Genomic DNA, 25,607 nt, shown 5'->3' with positions numbered 1-25,607 from the left:
TTGTGGCTACATAAAGCCTACAGGCTTTTCAAGGCAGGCACAACCTCTTTTACTTGACTTCTAGGAATGGGAGAAGGAAGCGTCTGATAATGTTGGTTCTCGAATGTGTAATCCTTTTATTTAAAGGATACCCTTCATTTACTTTAACGTTGCATTCGAAAGTGGTACTTAATAAAAACGCTAGGCTATAACTTCAATGTATTTGTATCCCTGACATTTGCACAGCAAAAATTAAAAAGCAAAGCTTTGACAAAAAAGAAGGTGACAGTGCCCTTTTTATATATTAGGCTTATTCATACTGTATCCATCTTAGCCTCTTAGAAATAAAATCTGTTCAATCTGTACCATAAACACCACTCCATAGCCCCATGACACACATTCTCACAGGTCCAGGCAAACGCTTTCATGTACAGTAGACAGCATGTACCTCTCCATTTTAAATGTGTAGCCTAGGCCTAGAGCGGTGGCTCCTCTCTCAGCCAGTCAGTGTGGTATGGGATTAAGATCCAAAACCTGAAACCAAATTCTTGCCCCTACAAAAGAGGCTGGAGGAGAGGCCCTAGAAATTCCAGATAGGTCAGAGCATGATTAAGATAACACGGGAGCAACATGGGACAAGGAGAGGCCAACCACCTCCTGCCACATTCTTCAAACTCAAAAAGGGAGTGCAACACTCTGGTTTGAAACAACAGTAAACCATAGCTGTTACAGCTGTTACGGTGTAAAAAAAATATTTTAAAAAGTCACCGAAATCTACTCTGTGTTAAACAGAGGCCTTGATTATGTTTAGGCTAACTTTCTGCTTCCTATCATGCAAGGGACCATCACAAAGTAATCGTGACAGACACTGTTAGTGCTTTGCAGGGGAAACGGAGAGAGCAGTGGTGAGATGATGGCTGGTCGGTAGACTGTTGTGGGTGGCTGAGCTGAGAGGTCCGGGATGGTAATGTGAGAGACATGGTGGTGACTCTCTCTCTCTCTCTCACTCAATCACTCGGCCTGCAGCAGAGCATAGCCATGGTCCGTGCATCAGCACAAAGGAAATAAAGGAACCCTGGCTGGTCACAGCACACGACACAACCCCCCACTCATCTGCTGCACACACAGCCATTCACCTTAATCTGTCAATCACCCTCAGTCCAGGCTTCACATCGCTAGAGCTGCACGTGGAAGTATGCACACACACAAAGAAGAGAAAGAAAGAAAGAGAGAAAAAAAAAATAAATGAAAGAAAGAAAGTGAAACAACTAAACCAAGTCAAAATATAAACCTAATCTATCCTATTGCATTCAAATGAACATTGTCCTATATTTAACAGGTAACAAAACAAACAAATAAATAAACAAACTTAGCGTATAGAGGAATAACAGAATACCAAAACAAATCTGCCACCAGAGGACGATCCCAAATGGAAAACCAAAGTGCTCTGCTTAAGGAGAAGCAGATAAATAGCCTACGCTGCAGCACATCTTCCTCCTAACACTCTGTGGGTGAGCTGACAGTTTCACACACAGCCATTTTTGTGCCACTCATCTGGGAAATACACACTGACATCTCAAGGTACACACAGGGAACAAACAGTCTCTGACGACAGCTGCATTGTCGTTTCTACTCTTGGTTTTAAAGATATTATCCTCCACGATTAGCATAACCTAATCAATTTTGTAAAATTGACTTCTAATTACGAGGAGCACATCTTTTCCTAAATGAACACTGAAGAAACACACAGCCCCTGATTCTCTTCCTCTAAAGCACAACTCATATTTTATTATGTGGCCATTAAAATATGGCCTACTGTGCTGTGGTTTACCACCTAGTAGTAGAACTGTTTAGGAGTCAAATAGAATAAATCATAGCCTAGACCTACCATTTCACAGAATGGAATGCAAAGGACTATGTTGCTCATTACCAAAACATATTTCCAGCTGCTTTCTGCATTTAAGTCGTGTTAGTCAGCATCTTAAAGGGATAGGTCACCCATAATTTATCTAATCTAAGAATAGAATACCTAGAAATCAGTGGAGGAATCAAGAGAGTCAATGCAATGAAGATGTGGGGTTGTGCTACAGTTAGGAATTAGTAGAGCAGTAGCAGGCTGTTAGCATTACCATACAGAAACATGCAAAGTCTAACTATAGCCTTGAAATTCCAACTTTTTAAGCAAGGAAATACCTTGAAGGTTGAGTATAACATTGAAGGAAACCACCATGATACAGTTATTTAAGCAACAGTGAGAGGGCTTCCTGCTATGTAGGGAAGTTACTTTGAGACAATTTGGGCAAGCTACATTTCGTCATTTAAATTATAGTTAAAGTGTATCTCCACACTGAATTTACATAACACTAAGACACATTGTATGCCAATTAGGACACAGAAAACATATAATTTCAACCAATATGCTGAACAAATGCTTCTTAGGTCTTTATTCTTGAAAAATCACTTTAGTGTCAATGCTGTTTTTGAGTGTGAAGAAAAAGTGAGTAATTATCTCTAAGCATATAACCCAGCATAACCCTAAACTAAACATATTCCCTTAATGTGAGAAATTTGCATTTATAAGCAAGGGGAGATTCACTCTAGAGAGATGTCTCCATCAACAGCAACGGGCAAAAACACCTTGCACAGGGTTTTTGAATTCCTGCTGGATAGGACTGCCTTAAAGAATACACAGGTCTTGAAGAGCTTGATTATCATTTTAGAAAAATACGCAATAACGTGCAAAACAACTTTGAAGGTCGTTGAATCGACTGCAGGCAATGCTTTCAGACCCCTTAACAAAAGACATAGTGAAAACATGGTTCTTCTCCATTTCAATTCCAATCAATTACAACAGAGTATGAATCTGATATTACCGTAATCATGAAGGTTCAGCTCCATTGAGTTGTCGTAATAAGTCTAACATTACTGCGACAACATGCACGGGGGATAAACAGATAAAACATCTATGTTTTGTTTTTTTCCAAATGTCTGATTGTTGCTTGACTTATAATATGATCAAATGTCATGTTTCTGGTCATGCTTCAGCTTTTATTTAGCATTGAGTCATATTAATGAAAGGGAGACACATTGCTCGACACATCTAAAACACCAGGATAACTTGGCTGTGAGACTATGACTATATTACCACAAAAAAAGGTTTTTAATTTCCTTGGAATTCAATTATAAAGTAACATGTGCCCTTCTGATGTTTGTGGGCAAAAGTCACACAATGAAGCAATTTGTATTCAGCTGTGATGAATAAAATGGAGTGTCTCACATTTGGCCTAATTTCTACTTTGTATGAGAGCCACTTAAATCCAGATCCCAGGTTTGCCCCAGGCTGGCCCAGGGCCAAGCGTAAATGACAATTTAGAACCCATGAACTCCATTTGAACATTTAGCCTACACTCACTCACTTACAGAAAGTAGAGACTATTTTTTGAAAAACAACCAAAATGGATATGATTTTTTCAGCAGTAGGCCTAGTCCTGACAGTTTTAACCCTCTGGATCTTTAAGGAAGGTGTCAGGTTGGTGTAACTAATGGGTATTTATCACATTTCCATTGTGGCGTAGACAGGGGACTTCTCCATAGCTACTGTACTTGCACTACAGTCTGAGCTCACGTGTGCTTGCGCTCTGAGAAATGCAAGGCTGAACAACTCAACCAGCAATTATTTATTTGTAGCATGTATTTGTATGCACTAGACTAGAAAGTCAGCTTCGAGAGCATTACAGGAAGTAGTCATTTATGGAGTCTCTTGGCTTTGCAATTCTCTGGCACAACTACGCACTGGCTCTCTTGGACTGGTGCAGACTAAAGGTATGGCCTTGAAGGTTCCTCACACTTGTCAAAGACAGGCGAATCAAACTTTAACCTGAAAAACAACATCACAGTTTCATTGCTGTAAACATTCAGCAAGACAGCTCAGCTTTACAATGGCAATCAAAGATGTCAAGAGGACAAGTCAAATACAAACTAGGCATATTTGCAAATTGTTCAGACCCACCGATTTATTCCTGTGAGCATTGAGTAGACTTGTGCTAGTGCTAGCTAACTTGACAGAGGCATGTTACTAAACCTGTTTTAAACTGTGTTGGTAGTGTTTGGCGCAATGACTGGCTGTGCCCATAGACTGAGCCCACAACCTTTCCTCATCACATCACATTGTGTGAGTTATCTATCCCATTCATTTTAACATTGCATCTCTCACTGGTTCACTGCCCAGTCACAGCTCTGCAATACATAATGCCCAGTAAGTCCAGTATTTATGGCATGTGTAGGCCCCACATAGCTCAGCTAAGCAAATGTTGGTAATAAGTCAGAGCTGAAGAGATAAGCATAAGTGTAGTCTATCATTAACTATCACTGGGCAACAAAGAGGAAGTGTGAAAGCACTCTACAGATAATCAAATCACATTTAGGCCCATCTTCTACCAAAGGCTGAAATTGAATGTTTAAAAAGGACATTTGTCAATTTGGATTTAGTCTTTGTGCCCACAAAGATAGGTTAAAAAAAATAAGCTTGCCAGCCTACAACTAATGCACTGCACTTCCTGATCTCAGACAGGCAGAATGGTTGTGCACCTTTCACAAACACCCTTCACGCATCATGCCACTGAGAAAGGAAGACAGTACAAATAAAACACACTCCATTATCTGAGCTCAGATACCCTAGATTCCATTTGTCTCTGTACAAGAGCTATGGAGTCATTGGGCACATTCAACCTCTGTCTACACTCTGCTTCTGTTAGCCATTAAATGAAAGGTTATCACAGATAGCAGTGTCACAAGCTTGTGTTGTCATCAGTGCTGAATTTCTTAGACTTGGCAATATGCCTAGCCTATCAAAATAGCGGTCAGACAATTTTTCCAGGTTATCGAATAAAATAGGCAGTGTTTTTCAAGCTTCTGTATTATTCACAGGAAGAAACAGAGGACAAAAGATTTGAGACTAGTGAGGAGCGAACAGAGGGATGATTTTAATATTGCTCAAAAACACCTGAAATTCATTGGAGAGTTGACACTACGCGCATGGCGTGTGTGCAGCTGTGCCTTCTTTAGTGAGTGTATTCAGGGCTGAAAGAGTCACTTGGGATACTCATCAGACTATTTTTATTTTGATGAATGTTCTCAGAAAATAACTAATTTCCTGTCTGCCTCTGAGCCATCTTCAAAAAAGAGCTTCTCTCTGCTAAATGAACATTTCCATCATCCCAGTTTTCACATCCGTGGCGTCTGTGCTCCACTTGGTCCTGTATAGTATCATGAAGGACTCAATGTGTAATAGTGCCTATCTTTAGTTTTGAATACCATTGACCAGTCAATGTCCTTAGAAAGCTATTAAAATGGACATTTGTAGGACTTTCATGAATTATTACTGCACTGGAGGCTATTATCGGCACCCACTGCATATTTGAAATCTGACTATTTTGTATTTTATAAAATTGTTTTTTATTGTGAGGGACATTGACGTTGGATAACAAAAATCTGTCATTTTGTACATGTGCCCACCTACAGTAGGCTGGCTGGTTTGTATTAGCCTAGAATTTTGCTATGGTCATCACATCCTATTGTCTGAGTTCCATACAAATCATATGTTAAATGATTACAGCTAAATAAAATAAGCCCAAAATGATTGCAATGTCTACATTGTGGACTTGGGTAACACAAGCAGAAAGACAACATATAACTTGCTGACACTACCAACTGTTGTAGAACATTTGCAACAGCCTCATTGTCCAATAAAGCATAACAAAGTCACAAATCATTTCCACATGTAGGCCTGACTATAAATCATAAAAACTCAAAGGTAACAAAGGTTCTACTACTGTACGCAGGTAAACCATTGTTGGTTGGTTGGTTGTGAGTGTTGCCAATACCAGAAAGGGTAAAGTGCTACAGTATCTTGGCGGAGGCATGTTGCTGAATATGTTTTAGGCTGTGTTGGTAGTATTTGGCACAATAACTGATTTGGCCATAGACTAAAGTCCACAACCTTCCCTCATCACATCTCATATGTCTGGGCAATTGAGACTCTGCAGTGATCTGGGACTCATGATGTGCTCACACACACAGAGCCATAATTACAGAGAGTTTGGCCAAACTGGTAGAATAGAACAGAACTAGAATCCAAATACTCAACATGGATGGATAAATGGAACACTCAAAGGCACTAACATAATGGCAACTAGTATAAAAGGTGTCCAAACTCTATGTAGGTTATATGGCTCTCTGCTCATCCACAGTAGTGCACGCACACATGCACTGCTCCATCTCTTACTTAACACTCAACACTGAGGCTATGAAAATGAAATGTCTGCTAGAGACTGGAAGGTGAAAATTAACTTAATAGTCACAGGAAGCGCTCAATACTCATCTGCATGCAAGAATACAGCCAGGCTCCTCTGTCACCTGTGACCACATGAACCTCAGAATTCCTGTCAAGTCTCACTCGATGCCTCCAACCACACTCCCCACCACTATCGCTGCAAAACCCACTTTAACCCTTTGCTTGCCACAAATATCAGCGCTGTCGTCTTGCACAAGATATTGAGGCGAGACATCCCATAAAGGCTGGTATAAGCTTAAGACAGGTAAAAGGAGACATTTCCAATTATTAACATATCATTGACAAGCATTGTACCTAATTAATGTTACAAAAAATCTGCTGATGAAATTATGACAATTACGATTACCCCCGCCCAAACTATTGATTATCATAACAACACTATCCATTTCAAGTTCACATACTGTACTTGTACTCAAATTGCAAGTCTATTTCCGGTACAGACATCTGCACCACCTGTATGCCCTCTAAGCAGTAGGCCTACGTCTAGGAGACTTGTCTGTTTTTGTTTTCATAGCAGGGGCAGGTGTATAAAGATGGTGTGAAACAGAGCACCTTGCACACAGAGCCTCGCTAATGGAAAAATGCTCCACACAGCTCCTGTTACAGCATCTAGCCAATGCCCTCTGAAAGCTGTGTGCAGCAGGGCATGAAACAGGGGAGGACAGATGCCTGGCATCACAGGGTAATCTCACCCTCAATACAGAGACGAAAAAATGGCAACTTGCTCTTAATTTCGATGGCTTCACATAGGATAACCTCTCAGATGCTCAAGAATGAAACACTTTGACCAGGCCTTCTTGTACTTCAACTTTGGTCTGTCTTATAAAGGCATTTTTACTATTATCATATTTTTCTGCAGGCCACAAATATGAATAATATCTTTACTTAAATTGGAAAGTGAAAACATTGAATGCTGTTTCATTTCTCTCTAATAAGCAAATCGTCCTGAAGCCTATTGGGTTCACGGCATCATCAGATACATGACCAAAGGAACAAGGCTGTTATCATTCTCTCAACAAGGACACAAGATGGCCTTCCTTAAACACCACATGTGCCCACCCTATACCATTCACTCCTGTTTGCTTAGTCTTATTGAGACACAATGCTTATTCAGTTAACCTTGTGCAACCACACAAGACTTAGAGGGGAATTTGGCCGGGAATACATTTAACAAGGCCGACTCACTTCTGCACTCAAACTGGCGTTGATTCCCATCCAATGTGGGTAAAGGATATCTGTAATATCCATTTCATGAGACTGCTGCCTTTTGGACAGAGACAGGGCTGCTGCTTGGCTGGGTACATCAGCCCTACATTTGTAAATGGGACTGTAAACCTGAGTGAGTCCTGCTAGCTGGCAGGTTAATCGCTCTGTAAAGGCAGAGCTGTACTACAGCAGTGGAACAGGTACTGTACTGTATCAGCACAAACTCTCATCCATTGTGGAAGTCCTTAGGTTTCAGTTGACGATACAAGAAGTAGGCTATTCTCTTCTCTTTACATATTTGGCTCCCTCACAATAGATTTCTCTCTAGTTTCATACCAGCCTGCTGCTCAAGAGCCGTGTATCTAACGGACTAGAAACCAACTGCATTGACAGCATATGTCAACCACCCTTACAACAATCACAGTTGGTGGACTATAAGAAAACCCCCCAAACCTATGCCTGGAAAACAATTATTAGTGTGAGCAACTTAACACCACTCTACAAATTACACGACATCTGGAGTGAATGACAATCGTTAGAATTGTATTAATTGTGACCATGAGGGGCAGGGAAGCAAAATCTTTTTTTTTCTGAAGGATGCCATCTAAATCCAAACATTTCCTCCTGAATATTCAGGCCATGTGAATACAATATTCATTTTGCTGCAGGAGAACAGTCGATGCATAACAATGAGACACGCTAATGAAATCAACCATCAAGCTGAAATACATACATATTAAACCAGGGTCTCAGTGTCATTCGCTTTTTGCATCATTTGTTCTTTTTCTCATTTCATTTCCCTGACCTTTCAATATTTTTCCTTACCTTGAATTTGCTTTCAGCCAAGAATGATGATTGCATATCACTGTTTTATTCTGGACATGTACTGTACATCATTCTCTGCAACAGGGACTGCGTCCATTTCTAACCATATTAAGATTATTTGCATAAACAATGCACATAACTAAATTCCATTTAAACAGAAAGAGTCAAAATATCGAAATAAAAATAGGCTGTGATTAGACTTACCATTTGACTAAATGTCTACAATGTGAGTTAAACAGTGAAACTTCTGCATAATATTTAATCATATTCAATTATCATGAAAGTAAAACAAAAAAAGATACAGTCAGTTTATCAGTGTTGCTTTTTCTAATTGGCAAAGTAAAGATTCCTCGGCTACTATTCAGTCGAGTATGTTGTTTGTGATGTAATCTATGTAAAATATGTTGGATTGCAGAAAATAGCCAAGATTGGTAAACTAGTCTATAATACCATTAAGAAACACAATAAAATGAATTTGAACTCTAAAGAGTAGAGGACATTAATTACGTGAGAGAATGAATAAGGTTGGCTGTATACTTTAGAGATACTAACCAGCAATTAGATAATATTCATTAAACACAGGTCCGCTCTCAGTGATGATTAAAAAAATATGTGTCAAAGAACACATTTTTCTCTCATCCCTGGCCCTTTTCTGTCTCAACAATCTTCCCCCTAAAAATTGACATTTTAATCCTTTTCCATATCCCCAGTAAACAAAGGGAGGATAATTGATCTAAGTGCGAGGGATCCCTCTGAGTGGTGGAAGGTCACCGCCCGCCAGCCGAGCTGATAGGGAAAACAGCACCAATACTCCCGTGCTGCCATTTTTCTTCCCTGACAAAGACTCCATCTGCCACTGAGCCATTTCCAGCCTCCAAGTCAGAATATCAATGATTTCCAACCATTCTGCAAGTCTGCGTTCACCTTGGTATCACCTCTACACTCATCTGAGCGCTGACGGTACAGATCTTCTCTCTGTAGGCACCGCGGGCTGCCAGCGCAGTCCTCATCCCGCTAAGTGGCATTTATGCAGCTCCTGGAAGGAGAGCATTTTATTAGCATTGATATTATTGGAACCCTTTTAGATCCACGTGCTTCAGGGGGGCTGCAAGGTTTCCACATTTTTTGAATTCACACTCAAATGATGATAAGAGGTGACTGGAAAAAGGGGAAGATTGTAATCATGCCGACGTAACGAGTCGACTTCTTTACCTGCGTTTGCAGTGATTTCAGGGCGTACCGTGTGTGAAAGGGATTTTCATTTCATAGCAAAGTGTCTGGGGTGCATTTTGCTAGCCCCTCGGAAGTCAGAGAGGGGGAAAAAGCCTCTGCTGAAGTCTCAATGCCAGCATTAAAGGGAGAAGCAGGCAGCTGGCCATAACAACCGAATGATACTAAAGAAAATTTAATTTTCCCCTTCACCATCTGCACACCAAACCACAGAGAAGCCCTTATGGGGCTTCACTCCTGCCATTTACAACACAAGTCCCCATTTACCAATGCCGGGCACTGTCCAAAAACCCGGGCTCTCCTGACCTTTCACCCCTGAGGGGAAGCACCATGATTAGTTCTAGTTTATTGACAACAAATTAGCCTCTGTGGGCGCAGCTGGCCGGAGCTCATCCCTCAGCTTTAAATACTGATTCTGTAATTACTTCCCTCAGGTTCACATTTATACCTTTAACAGTGCTTTTAAAAAAAAAAGGGCTCTTAAAAAAAAGAGGGGGGAAACCGGGCACAAATCAAATCATTACAGAGGGGGCATGGAAATTCCCAGACGCTCACAATGGCATCTATGGGACCGTGTCATGATCTCTCGTTGTCCTCGAGGTCTCAAGGCATATATCTGCATGACTGAGGAGGGGCCACACTGGGCCTTGTACCAAGCACTGTAGCTAAATGTTACAACTGGCTTTGTTGCAAGTGGGCATTACCTTCGCCAGAGGGCTGCTGGCGTGGGGATGTGGATTGGGGGGGGGGGGGGGGGGGGGGGGCAAAGCAGCACCCCTGAGTGGCAGGGCTCTGTTCGAAGCAGGAGGCTTTAACAGAAGGGTCAGTGGGATCTATTCTATCGGTTTGTGAGACAGCACTTAGAGCGGGTCCTGTGTGACCCCCACACCCCCTCCATCCCCCAGTCTTATCCCTGTGGAGCAGCAACACCCTGACCCTAGCTGCCCCAGAAGCACCAGACAAATCCCCCTGCCTCTGCCGCACAACCCTTCTGCAATCCTCCTCCTCCTGCTTTTACAAAAGCACCAAAGCCCCCCCGATGTCTCAAAATGTCCCCTCTCTACATACGCAGATGAACGGCTCGCTGCCGATGACCTACAATCACTTGGCAAATTGAAGCGCAACTGTGAAACCAATGAATCATGGTGCATGCTTCATTAAGGTGCATTATTTCCCTCTATATTTGCCCTTCAGAAGAGACATAAATAATCCTTTCTGTCTGCGCACAAATTAGCAGTGAGGCATGAGCTCGAGTCACACAAGGGAGGGTGCGATGAGGGGGTTTACACCTATTCAATGACACACCATAGTGTTTCCAGGAGATCTGAGGATGCATTCATTATGGGAATGTAACCTAGTGAATGTATGGAACAAAAATGCGCTGCAGAGGAGTAAGGCAGATGAGTCCTCATAAACTCGCAGATGAAAAGCCTGATTTCTGTCCCCAGCAAATCATGGGGACATCCACTGACCACAATTGTTGACAATTAGCACATTTACAAGGCAGTGTACAACAGAGATCTCCAGTGCCAGATGAGGTTACCAGTGCCCTGCATTATTCACAAGTGTCTAAAGTGCCTCCAAGAAGTAGCCTACTGTAAGGTTTCAGCCCTCGAGTCTCCCGGCTGCCCCACTGCTCCTGACCTTTGGGGGGATTTGTTCTCTCCTCCTTGATCTCGCTCGCCCGGGATTGACGATTTCAGTCATCAAAACAACTCGCATTTCCAAGTCAAATTAGGTGGATCTCTCTGCTTTCGCATCACCCGCCTCCTTCCTAAACAGAACCTTTCTTTCAGTACAGTTCGACATCCTGATCCCTAACGAGTTGAATTGAAAGTACTTGCTTGAACACATCTGGTCTGTTCATCACCTCTGACCTCATTTAACAGCCGTGTGGAAATCAAGCCAGGCTACTTCTGCACAGGAAGTGTTGGGATCTTATAATCTCTAATCACTGATTTTGTGAACAGTCCACTGATTTAATGCATGTCAAGCCTACTCCTTATAGGATACAACAACTACAGCCTTATGTTTGAAGTTCTTTCATCACCATTGCTCTCCTCTTTGCCCTACCTTTCTTCCCATCTCTCTCTCTCTCTCGCTCTCTCTCTTCTCCACTCCATGGTCCCAGAGCGGGAGGAAGAGTGGGGCTCCACTATTTACTACCACATCATATTACACAGCCACAGCAATCTGTTAGCCATTCAGGCCCGTCACAGAATACACTCTTTGAAGCCACACCGTTAACTGTAGGAGGACATAAATATTTAAAAAAGGAGAAATAGAAAAATGACACTGGCGTTTCAGCAGCTCACCCCCCCCCCCTCCCCTCTCATACACCCACACCCACAGAGGACAGGGATCTCAGTAAAACCACACCAGTCAATACAGTCCTCCCCTTTTCTCCTGACTCTACTCTCCTTTTCTTTTTTTCCTCCTCTCATCTATCTCTTCCCCTATTCTTCCCTCTTTTCATCCCCCCTCCTCCTCCTCCTCCTCCTCCTCCTCCTCCTCTCCTCTCCTCAGCCTTGCCTCTTCAACAGAACAGGAGTGCAGGAGGAGAGTCTGGCTCGTAGGTAAACTGAAGGTTACTGATGACTGCCATAGTAAATCCTGGGGGGTTTCCATTACACACAACCTGCCGAGGATCAGAGATGATGGGATTCCTCATGCCCCGGCCCAGGCTGCTCATTTCCCATCGACTTTCCCGCACTGTTTGTCCAGAGAGCTACGGATGACCTGTCTCTTGGCCAGGGTCAGCCACTATAAGGAGCCTAAAAGGCTTTTCCTCAAGAAGGGACACAGAAATAGCCTGATACATGTATGTCACTGCACCTCCACTTCAACATAGAGATAACAAGAGCATAGCTATGATTTTTTTTGCATTGCATTGATGTTTTACTTTCAATATTCATATGACACATTTGAAATGTTGCAGAGGAAAGAATTGTGTCTGTAATGCAGTGGGTTGGAAGTTAAGGTTCCTTTGCTGGCAGCCCTAACAGAGACATGACTGTAAAAGAGGAAGTCCAGCAATAACATTGTCCTGCTATCAGTGACATACAGATACCTGATATTTGTCAAGAGTGTCTGATGACTGGAAACACAGTTTGGAAACAAATAAAAAACGGTTATATTTACAGTAACATCACGATGGTGTGCATGAGCCAACAATGGAGGTGTTTCTTGTATGGTTGCGTGTTGTAAACATGTGTTAGAAATACTTATAAACCACTGCAAATAACTCTGGACATGGGCTTCTCACACCATGTGGTAGTAATTGCGGTTGGAGGAATGCCATAAGTCAGATAGGAGTGGAGCTGATGCTTTGAGATCCCTACAGACATTGTCTGGGGGTAACACTACAATTGACAGAGGCAGCCATGCAACCACTGTTCAAAGCTAGTCTATGCAAAGTGGCTCACTTTCAAATTCAAAACAAAGGCAAAGGACAGCTCAAACTCCACCAATTACCCCAATTTGGTTGACAGTAATTTATTTTGAGCTACCCAAAAGTAAAAATGCTTCTTTTCATAGATTAATATGTTGTAAAAACGTTGACATGCTAATTCTATACAAGATGGGAACTAAATTACAAATTCACAAACTGGAAGCAAAGTGTAATGTAGCACAAACTAATTCCATTAAAGAGGGCATACATTAAATCAATTGAAAAATCCTACACCTAAATAATGCTTTAAATTGAAGAGTTCTGCTTAAGCCTGGTACAAACATAAAGATTTTCTAAATCTTAACTGATTTTTTTATCTGAGAGAGACCCCACACATGAAGATAAAAAATCATGGATTGAACAGTTTTGATTGTATTGTGTGTGGTGTGCTCCGATATTCCCAATACAGCACACCACATACATAAAGATCTGTCCTATGACAGTCTAGAGTCTCGTCCCCCAAGCCAGAAATCTCACGTGATCATGGTAGTAGTACCCTGACTGACCTGTACGAGGCAGCCATGTGCGACAGGGCAAATAAAGTGGCGAAGAACGAAAAGAAGAAGATGCGTCAGTCAGCTCGCTTCTTGATTGGCTACATTGGCTACATTCCATTCCACGTCACAATCGGACTCAGGAGTCGCCCACACACAAGAGGACTCTTGATCGTAAATATTGAAATTAATATTTACAAATGTCGGCCCCGACCATTTTCCGAGCAGATTGTCGGGAGAACTTGACTCTTAACACACCTCACACCACAGGATAATCTTGTAGGATAATCTTTAGAACCATCCGATAATTGGGCGTTTGCTGTCCTTGGTCAGAAGGGGGGAAATCGGGCCAAAGTCTTTTTTCATGACCAGTGGAGGCTGGTGTAGGTAGAAATCTGAGGATGGCCTCCTTGTACGATATGATGATATGGAATGAGTAATAGTATGAAACACACGTGTTTGATTCCATTCCCTATTCCATTCCATGGATTACAATGAGCCCTGTCTTTAGACTACTGCCTCCACCAGCCTCCCACTCTGTAGTACCCTACAGTAGACTAAGGTCAGGACCTCCCTGCTATTAGGGATGCTCCGATTTATCGGCCACCGATTTAAATCGGCCGATTTCACTCCAAATGACTCGATCGGTGATCGGCAAAAATGGCCGATCGCAAAAAAAGATTTTTTTTTCCCTGGGGAAGACAGATAACTGAACAGAAAACATAGGAGGACGTAACAGTATGTAAACCATGAAGGCCACGTTTATGATGTCTTTTATACAGCCATATCACTGACTTGGGCTTCAGGCCCTAACTGGGTGATAGGCCAGACCTTTACTATGCCATAAAAATGGGTCTGCGTTTGCTTGGTGCCTAATGGATCAAAACTTTTGTCTAAAAAGCAAAAAATATGTAGGCTATCCAGTCAGTAGGCCTACAGTTATGTATTTTTTTTAAAATCGGTATCGGTATCGGTATCGGTTGATCTTGAGGAAAAAAATCGGTGATCGGTATTGGCCCCAAAAATCCAGATCGGAGCATCCCTACCTGCTATAGTACCATAGTACAGTAGACTAAGGTCAGGACCTCCCTGCTATGTGTGTACCAGGCTTTAGTCCAGCCTATCCCCATCATGACTTTCACAGATTTCTAATTTGACAAAGCAAACTGATTTTCTCATATAAAATTACTTCAAAACAGTAGAGGCAGATTGTTTACAGCAGCGATGAATGATTAGAGTGCAGTCATGTGACCAAACACTTACTGTTGGAGAGGATCTTCAGTTCTGTGACATCACTGCTCTGCAAACTGAAACAGAAGACAACGGTCAGCTTAATTGCTTTATTTTATTGATTTATTCATTCGCCGTAATTCCTCCCTGAAAGCGCCGTGAAAATAAAATAAAAATGCTAATTAAGAACAGCTCAAGGCCCTGAGGGGAAATACCTTATCCGTTCCAGCATCGACAGGGAGTCAAAGCTCTGCGGCACAATCGTCATACAGTATAGCTGGATCAAACATCACAAAGGCCAGTTGGTTTCAAACATGACTAGGAAAAACTCAACAACACTTGGAATACAGCCAAAGCACCAATTGTTAGTCTGTCAAACCTACTTGTACTGTATGTTACAGTACAGTATTTGAGAACCAAAACATTTTATTCTCAGCAAGCAAGACTCAATTGTTCAAAATGCTATAGACCTAGCCTACCTAAAGCAGGATAAGTCGAAGAGCACATTACGTGCGAGGCATGGTCTTGGTGTCAGCTCTCTCACGTTATCTAGGGGAGTCATGTCATTTTGCGCTTGAGCCCAGTACAGGTATAACAGCAAATCTACCCCCTCCACCAGCACACATCCAGGGAGATTTGATCACCAGGAACAACAGCACTTGCATAAGCAGCCCAAATATTTCTGGCGAGCCAGCAAGTTTCTATTATTTTCATTACAACATTTCCATCTGGGTTTGTTTCCTTTTGGAATGTGAAGGAAATGAAGGCTGCGGCAGTTTAACACTAGTGTCAGCAGCAGACTTAAGTACACATGATTTAGTACAGCCACTACACATCACTCAAAATCCCCTAGTCCTCTCAATCTGTCTAAAGGACAACTGCAGGATCAGGAAAACACATGAAACACTACAACAGATACAGTCACAACAGTGGAAATGATCATATGTTATATATTATAACGCCTAGGCCTACTTATTAGATTAGTCTAAACTTCAATGCCTAATCTAATCTACTATAAATTACATAGTGGTTGAATGGTGATTTTCATAATGAGACAAAGGCTAGTCTATGTTCTTTTCCCACCACTGCCTTCTGACTAACCTTACCTTAAGATAAAATAAAGAGCAGGAAAAATCAGAACTGTAATCCATGTGGCAAACAGTGTGGGTTTTCTTTTTAAGTTTGCTTGGGGTAGATAGAGACTGAGCTTTCAGGAGTGCACCTTTGATTCAGAAGACAAACTAGGCTATTTGACCAAAGTCTTTGATGAAGCAGGCAAGTATGAACAATTCATTCACCAAACAGTCACCCACAATGGAGGTACAAACATAATTGTGAATCATTGAATAGGGATGCTCCGATCTGGATTTTTGGGGCCGATACCGATCACCGATTTTTTTCCTCAAGATCAACCGATACCGATACCGATTTAAAAAAAAATACATAACTGTAGGCCTACTGACTGGATATCCTACATATTTTTTGCTTTTTAGACAAACGTTTTGATCCATTAGGCACCAAGCAAACGCAGACCCATTTTTATGGCATAGTAAAGGTCTGGCCTATCACCCAGTTAGGGCCTGAAGCCCAAGTCAGTCATTTGGCTGTATAAAAGACATCATAAACGTGGCCTTCATGGTTTACATACTGTTACGTCCTCCTATGTTTTCTGTTCAGTTATCTGTCTTCCCCAGAAGAAAAAAAAAGAAGAAAAAAAAAAAATCGGTTTTTGCGATCGGCCATTTTTGCCGATCACCGATCGAGTCATTTGGAGTGAAATCGGCCGATTTAAATCGGTGGCCGATAAATCGGAGCATCCCTATCATTGAATACCTGTGATTCATCTCAATTAAACCTCTGTAGAAACTGTTCCCATCTAACATTATTTGAGTACTATTGAGAGAGGCAAACAGGATGCTATTAAAACTGCACTCACGTCTTTTCAGCTACGGCTATTTGCTCTCAGTCAATGCGAACTTGTGATGGCTGCTGTAGGCTATGCCATTTCCCTATCCTACCAGATGCTTCACGCAAAATGGCTTCAAGCCAATAAATGGTATCTAAGGAGTGTGCCTCCATCTTCATTCACTCAAAGGATGGGTATCATTCACACACTAATTAGAGAAACATGCCGCCTGCTTCGGCTTGGTTACAGATCCGGAATCATCCTGTGTTGACAAGGACACATTCTGAGGGTGATGTCCCTTTTCTCGTCCGATTTAGCACAAGTTAAAATACAGTACCAGACCTAGGCTCTCAGGTTACAGGTTTCACTGCCTGTAAACTCTGAGAAAAGAGGATAGTCATTACGCAAAACCAAGTCATCCTGTGTGTTTTCCATCCATGGTGATGTTTATGGAAATTAAAACCAGATGAAGAAAACATCTGAGGAAACACATGTTGAAAAAATGATGTTGACCCATCACCTACTCAATGACAAAAATGTTTGTAAATCGTTTGCCTAGATCAAGGGCCTACATCTACGATGTTCTTGCATACATTACTGATCAAGGAGTGAACGATACACATCATTAAATGCTGGGTAAGAAAACCAATGATCTTGTTTGAGTACACATACAGAGCCAGACCATGTCTGAGGCTCAATGGAGAGGGTTTACAGGCCACAGCATGCATCATCATGGAAAGATTGAGGAAATGGGTTCTACAGTATGAGCCAGCCACAGATCTTAAGAATGCACTACACTGCATAAAGATCAAAACTGCAATATAGCTGAATGGCTTTCACACGTGTACAGTCACGACAAACCTGGACAAATCATTTTCTTCCATAATGGTCTAGAACGTTTTTATCTTGTTCTTATCTTGTCAGATGTTGTTCATTGGAACAGAAGTATAAGAATGAATGATTATGTTTTTGATCCCTGGCTGTGTGGAGTTCCCCGAATGCAATCTCATGTCTCAATCAGCAATAGTCCAAAATCCATTCAAATCCACTTGAGGAATGCTCTCTGATAAGTTCTGACAAGAACTGTGATTGAGTGGTGTTCCCAGGGCGTCCGAATGGTACTCAGAGAGAATGTTTCCTAAAAGATGCTGTTGCTCTTGTTGTACACTTAAATTAGCTCTAACTATTTGGATTACACAAGGGAGCACTCGCAGAGGATTTGCCGTAGCCTGGAGGAGCTGTTTCCATCTACACACACAACTCACGCATCAATAACAACCTCAGCAAAGTGCAAAGAACACACTGTTTAAATACCTCGCAGACAACAGGCTCTTCCTGACACTCCATCCGTTGCCATTTTGTGTGAACATCAGTCGAGGGAAGATATTACTTTCTTTTATACTGAGATGTTTCATCCAGTGCTGGGAGCGAAAAGGGTCACTCCCCGGCCTCAAATAAAGGTCTCTCCCAGTAGCTCTTTGAACTGCTGCTTGGGCTGAACCTCCTCATGTTACAGCTGTCTATTCCGTGCCATCATTTAAAGAATAGACAATGACATGGGACTGCCTGAAGAGAAAGCTGTGCACTGTAATGAGTAATAAATAACAGTTTATGTTCAAGCAGGTTTCCTTTTTCCATCCTCTCCCACAGCTGTGATGGATTACTGAGTTTCACTGTTGTTGACTGGTAAGTTCAGTGGAAGAACATTCTGTCAGATTCACAGCAACCCTTGACATCTTCACTTCATTCACCAAACACACATCTAGCCCATTAGAAGTAGCCACGGCTACTTTTAATAATCTTTCAATAATAATTCTTGAACTACCTTTGTTCACCAGAATGTGCAATTTCACTCTCCAAACTAGCCTACACATAAACTCTATTTATTCTATACAAAAGTATACAAAAAAGGGATCCAAAAAGCTGTCTCTGTAAAATATACTGTAAATAAGAGCCTTTTTTCTAAGAGTGTATGCAATCAACTTCATCTCTTTAATGAAACAGGACTATAGAAATGATGGAGCACAAGGAGAAATGAGTAGGCGTAGCAATAATCCTACTGTAGGCTACATGTTGTGTTGTGAGACACCTCCATGCTCATACAGATTATTCCTGATAATCCACTCCTTCCAAGCTGTGGATCCTTTTAAACCACTCAGCTAAAACAGGGTCCCGAACTTGGGAGCGTAATCCAATAGAAAGAAGTTTGTTTACAGTGGCCAGCACCTCCTTTCAATCTTACCTCAGATCAGTGTGCTGTTACCTAATATCTTTAACAAGATGCGTTACCCTAAAATGAGAAAGTGTTTCGGAGCTTTTAAGAGAGGCTGAGAGGGAGTAGCATCACTCTAAATGCACAATATCATCTGTCTTCCATACAATCATGTGGAGTGGCGTGGTCCTTTTTACTCCTTCCCCCAACCCCATCATGAGAGACACGTAAGAGGCATCGCATGAATTAGCCTAACAAAGCTTGATGCATCCTGATGCATTTTGGCCTCTGCTGAGCCAGACACATTCTTCAAGGATGGATCCACTTTTTTCCGCCCTTTTCCTTGTAATTTCATGCAGTGTTCAGTGAAAATTAAATATTCAAAATTGTGGCTGCAGCAGGCTGCGAGCATAGCTAAAATGGCCAGCCTTTGTGCCAGCAGTGACCAGATTTTAAATGCAGCAAGATCAATAAATAAAAGGGGGCTGCTGAAGCACAATCTTGGTGTGTGAGTGGAATGGTTTATAATAGCCACTGAACGTCTGCGCTCCTCCTGCAACCAGCTGTCCCTGATTCAGGCCTATGAATACCGGAGTCTATCCACCGAATCCCACTCTCCTCTCTTGCTCCAACATGCCAGCATTTTAAACTTGTCGCATGCAATTCCAGCTAAGGATGCAAATAGCGGGAAAGCAGCTGAACAAATAGGCCAAACTTTCCTGCTTCAGTTAAGGCATTATGACAACCATCTCCAGGAGGGGGGAAAATAGACCAGGAGGAAGATGAGAGAGAGAGAGGGAAAAAATTGTAATCTCCCTGACATATTCCTAATAAACCACCTCCCTAATACCTCTCCTCCAGCTCACCCATTCAGAAAGTGTCAACCCTGACCTACAAAAGGACTCACGTCAAGCCTTAAATGTTTAAAAACATCAATCATAAAAACAAAGAGAGGACATTGAATTATACAGTATTAACCTCCAGGGTTTGCATACAAAGACCTTAGATTTATTTATGCCTGTGTGTTAAGAGCCTCGGCGCTGTTCTTTACAGTGAACCGGCTGCCAATTTGATGAACCTCTCAGCCCTCAGCAGGAGTTCAGCGTCTTTGATTAATGAGTGCAAGCTTGTGGAAAAGGGTAAGAACGGGAGGGACGGGGGGACGGAGGGGGGGGGGGGGGGGGAAATGGGGTGAAAACGCACAATTATTGCCAGTCCTCCATCAGGATGGCTGCCATAATTACTGATGGGTCTTGTTCATCCTTTAAAATGAGCCAAAAAACACTTGGGCCGACTTCACATCCCACCAAAAGATAGAAAAAAAAGGCTGACTGACCCCCCCAGCCTCATTTAGTGGTTAAACCACTAAAAGATGCCAATGGTGACTAATTCAGAGAAACCCTAAATGATTTTTAAAAATCTAAATAAATCCCAGTAATCACAAACGACTCTCTTAACCCCAATAAAGAAACGAAACATTTAGGCCTAGTCCATTTTAGTCCTGTTATTGTCTATAGCAAAGCACATTGTCAGTGTAATAATGTCTGTCATTTAGCTAAAATCACAATATTTAAAAGCAAACTTTGGCTACAGGCTATTACACTTGTCTAGGCCTACTTATTCTGGTCAAGAGAAGAACAATACAGTCGTGAGGCCTAACAGTTACAGTATGTCACAACTTTGATTGTGTCTCTTCACTTTAGGTCTATTATAAGCTGCTGCCTATTAACATTAAGAAAACGCTTTATGTTTAAGGCTACTTGGGTCGGTGTGACAAACTAAATGAATCGCTGAAAATAATGAATGAGCTGAAAATAAACTGTATTAATCACACCACTGGGGCTGTTAACATTTAAAAGTGCTGTTTCAAGCAACTGAGTAACCTTGAGAGCCAGTGGTAAGACTTTCCATCCTTGCAGAACAATACCCTGCAATATTACAAACATTCAAATGCCACGCTGCTGTTTCTCATAACGTTAAAAACTCACATCGGATGCCTGTGATTTGTTGCAATGCATTATTGTTCCCTCATACTGCGACGATTTTCAAGGACATGAGCTCTGAATAAATATGAGGCAAATTCAGTGACCTTCTAGCTGTGTATCTGGTTATTGGTTGATTCATTGGCAGTTACTGGATGCATGCATAACACATCAAGGCTGTAATCTGATTTATCGTGCTTCCTTGACTGCTAGAGTAATTTAAATGATGGACCTTAAGGGGAATAATGTTTATTGCCATTTCACTTAGACTGTGTGCAATCGTTCATTACTATCAATTAACTATTTACAAAGACAAATCAATTAGACTAGCAAAAGCAAAGCACTGCCAAAGGAAACACGGATGTGACATGTGAAATCAATGCCCCCAACAAATAATCACATTCCCAATGTGCAGTAGCTTAGTTTAAATGAAACTAATTCAAAATGTTGCCTTTTGCGTGCTTCAAACACACAAGGCAAGGGTGGCTAGGTTGTTGTTGTTGTTGTTGTTGTTGTTGTTGTTGTTGTTGTGTGTCCCAGCCAGGTGATCATGTTATGTTACATGATCAACCGTGACTAGTTATTATAATCTAGTTATTCCATTGTAATTGAGGCCTACTTATATTAATGGTTAGCAGTGTGTTAGGCCTTGGGAAAAACAGCCCTTATTCTACTTGTAGTTGACACTGTGAGTGCATGTGTGTGTGTGTGTGTGTGTGTGTGTGTGTGTGTGTGTGTGTGTGTGTGTGTGTGTGTGTGTGTGTGTGTGTGTGTGTGTGTGTGTGTGTGTGTGTGTGTGTGTGTGTGTGTGTGTGGTGCGAGTTCAATTCATTGCTACTGATGGTTCCCTAGCATCTCAACGAAATTAAGCAGATGTCAAGTCTCTGCATCAGAGAGAAGTGGAAGCCATTCCCATAAGAGAGAGCTGCACATCAGGATGTTTGGCTAAACATCTGTTCCTTTACATTTTAGCTTTGCAGTGAATATCCAAACAAAGAAATGTGAGGTGGAGCAATTAGCATCTAGAGCAGAGGCATTCTGCTCTCAGAAGGAAAGAAAAACCTTTTGGTGGACAGTTTGGAAAGAAAACCCTAATTGTTTGCAGAAACCATGGTCGGTGAGTGCAGGTGCACAATTCATTGTTCTGGTTTTGAACACTGACTAGAAGACACAAGCCGATTGATGAAATACAGGAAATGTGTTTAGTAGCCTACCTAGACAACTGGACATGAAAAAAGCTGGGGAATAGTGGGACTCACATTATGACCACTAGCTAGCCCACTACAGGTAGCAAACACTTTAGACGTAAGCCTACCCTTTAACACTTTGGCCTAATCACCATGTCAATCATTTATTGCCTCATTGTAAATAGCTACTATTTCATAATTAGTGTGTGTGTGTGTGTGTGTGTGTGTGTGTGTGTGTGTGTGTGTGTTAAAATGGTGTGATCGTTGGTGGTTTTAATAGCATAGATTGGCTGAGATGTTCCGAGATGTGATAGGTAGCCTAAGGCTAATAATCTAATAACCAGCAATAGCTTGCTAGTCTATTCAATCAAAATGAATGTATTATTATTATTATTATTATTATTATTATTATTATTATTAAGAGTGATGTGTGTAGTCCTGGTGAGACGATAGAACATGTTAAGCCATCAGCTGTTGCCCCCCCCATCCCTAAGAAAACACACTATCGTGATGACCTTTGCATAAATCCAAATAGACCTACTCTACCAAATGAATAGAAAAGTGTCTAGCAACATCAGTCAATTGTGAATGAGCAAATCAGCCCTGTAAAAAGTGTTGAAAATGTTACAAAGAAAAAATATCAACACAACTTCACATCATGACGTCATATCTTCTGAAACATTTCCTAACTTTTGGTCATGAAAAAGCATCCTGGATCTTTGTCAATAAATTAAATTAGGAAAACACTCATTGCCCAAGATGGCGAGTGGCTTGTTGTTTTAAATAGGGCAAAAAAAATGGTGGATATATCATATTGTAATAAACACAAAGGGATAACATTTCAACAACTCCGGGCAGCAGCAGCTGCTTTTCTTTCCAGGGAAGCAACACAAAAGAGAAGAGAAGAGGGAGAAGAGCTGCGGATTGTCTGACACGGATGTGATTTCTTTCCACTTCCAAACATTTGGACAAAACATGATCTACAGCCACAAACAAGCTAAAACATAACAACAAAACGTATTATTTAGTATTCATTCTGGTCAAGAGCAACTAATACTTTGTCATGATCGATGGGCAGTCTAGTCAGGAGCACTTCAAGAAAGTACTTTCCACCTGACACATTAAAAAAATGTCTAACATGGTTACAGCAACACATTTCAACTATTAACTCCAACTATTAACTCCAACTTATTAACTCCAAACTGTTTTTCGTATGGTTGCATTCTATGTAAGGGTTCAACAAGCTCATCGCAACGCTTTTGATATGAGCAGTAAAATAGCGTGAGCTTAGAATGATACGGTTCTATCTCCGTTTAGGGCAGTTCAGAGATATTGAGCCTCAAAGTTTTCACATTCCATTATGTTTTGTGAGATGGAACCTTTGTATTTTATGAATTACTAACTCAAAAAATGTCAACATTTTAAAAATAATAACACCACACAGGCATTAATAAACACCTAATGGATCAGATTATGTAAAAAACTCAATTTTGACAAAAATGGAGATAGAACCTTATAATTCTAACCTCACGATAGGCTATAATGGACAAAGACAAGACTTCATGACAGTGGACTCAAAGTCTACCGTGAAAGTGACAGGACAAGTCTCATCATTAAGTTACCAATGTAACCAATTAGAACTGGTTACAAAGTAACCAAACTCGGAGTGCTACGATCATCTAATACACTTCGTGTCATCCATGAGTGGCAAGTTTGTATCAACATGGCACAACTCTCACGGTAACAATGTAACATTAACACATGATGAGAGAGACAGTGTTTAGCGTTAGAACAAGCTAGCTAGAGCTAGCTTAGGCTAGCCAACCAGAAGCGAGTCTCTTCTTAACGAAATGGCAAAAACTGAACGTTGTTATGAAATGAATCATAACGTAACCAACGCTAACTTCCCACGGCTCAATAATATGGAAAAACTCACCTTTTATCGACACTTAAGGGTTATCCTCCTTGAGTTAGTGTTTATAAGAGCCAAATGTTCATTTCTTGAATTATTTCGCGTTGTTTGTCCGCTGGCAGGGGGATGATAGAGAGAGAATGGGGCAGTAATTGAGTCTCGGTCAGAGTGTGTGTGAGTAGTTACCATGGGCAGATTGAGGCAGATTCACTTCCAAGGAACCGAAGTGACGTCAGTTTAAAAGCCCCACAACAATGTAAACTTATCGCGACGTTAGAATTATAAGGTTCTATCTAAATTTTTGTCAAAATTGAGTTTTTTTCATAATCTGATCCATTAGGTGTTTATTAATGCCTGTGTGGTGTTATTTTTTTAAATGTTGACATTTTTGAGTTAGTAATTCATAAAATACAAAGGTTCCATCTCACAAAACATAATGGAATGTAAAAACGTTGACGCTCAATATCTCTGAACTGCCCTAAACGGAGATAGAACCTTATCATTCTAAACTCACGTTATGTCTATGATTAATGACAATTCAACCTGGTCTTAGAAATGACTGTAAACAGAAGTACAATACTGTAGCAACAACGGATGAATTGTGTATTATTGTCACACTTAATAATAATAATAAAGTTAAAGTATATTGCCAGACAGTGGGTCTAAATGGTGGGTATTTAATAAATGATCCGTATAGGCTTTCACATCATGTCATGTCACTCCATGCCATGTTTTTACAATTGTATTTATGAACTACTAATTAATTTTTCAATTTTTTTATAGATTGTTAAATTTATATTGTTAACTATTATCATATCATGTGGCTTCTCACAATTGTTTCTCACAATATGCCATCTGTAGTATTTCTAAACGTATTTAGATGACAAAGTTTAATTGACTCTGACATAAAAGTTGACAGTAGCCCAATATTACAATATGTAAATGACAGCTGTGATCAACTGTGATTAGGCTAATAATGTATGCTGAAGATGAATGAGGGAATGTAGGTGGCCAAAACTAGGAGTATGGCAGTGTTATGAAACACATGATTGTTTCAAGTGCTCAAACAATTATTTGTACAATTACTCAGCACAAGTATAACAATTATACAACATGCATAACCAATTGAATAAAGGAGGAGATTAAACAGTGTATTTCATTTGAGGGGGATTTGGATTGTTCTAGTATGTTATTGTCTTCAGTACTGATCATACTGTATCAGCACATGAAAGAAAGAGAGGTGAATCTTTAAATACTGCACCATAGATGAATACGCAAATCATTGATCTTTTTATTGTGTTGAACTTGTGTAATTTGCAGGGATGCAAACATTCAAGACCTCTCCTTCATCTAATAGCAAACCAACTACAGTTGGGCAAAGACTGCCATCTGTGCCTAATTGTGTGTTTTTTTTTTGTTCATTCTTTGAGGAGACAATCAACAACAGGCTGAGCTGAGACCTTGTGACCTAGTCTGGGTTTAGACATGGGGTGCATATTATTACAGCCAACAACAAACAATTTAAGAGCAATATGCAGGGAATTCGCAAACAGAAACAGAGAAAAAGGAGATTTGATAAATCAACCAAATGACAGTGCAGAGATAAGACATAAGGAATACAGATGTACGTAGACATTACAG

General features: G+C 41.0%; 1 protein-coding gene across 1 annotated transcript in view; it reads right to left on the bottom strand.

Annotated features, from left to right (window-relative positions):
* Window positions 1–24,083, bottom strand: part of baz2bb (bromodomain adjacent to zinc finger domain, 2Bb) — a 65,104-nt gene extending 41,021 nt beyond the window's left edge. The window contains exons 1-2 of the mRNA XM_080535536.1: window positions 23,991–24,083; window positions 14,801–14,844 (exon numbers count right to left, since the gene is read on the bottom strand). The gene's annotated coding sequence lies outside the window, so the exon portion shown is untranslated. The remainder of the gene's footprint in view (window positions 1–14,800; window positions 14,845–23,990) is intronic.
* Between the last annotated feature and the right edge of the window lie 1,524 nt (window positions 24,084–25,607).

This window comes from Nansenia antarctica (assembly GCF_963989245.1).
Source record: "Nansenia antarctica genome assembly, chromosome: 7".
Taxonomy (NCBI): Eukaryota; Metazoa; Chordata; class Actinopteri; order Argentiniformes; family Microstomatidae; genus Nansenia; species Nansenia antarctica.
Note: the sequence above shows the minus strand (reverse complement) of the source record. Positions and strands in the feature narration are given on the sequence as shown.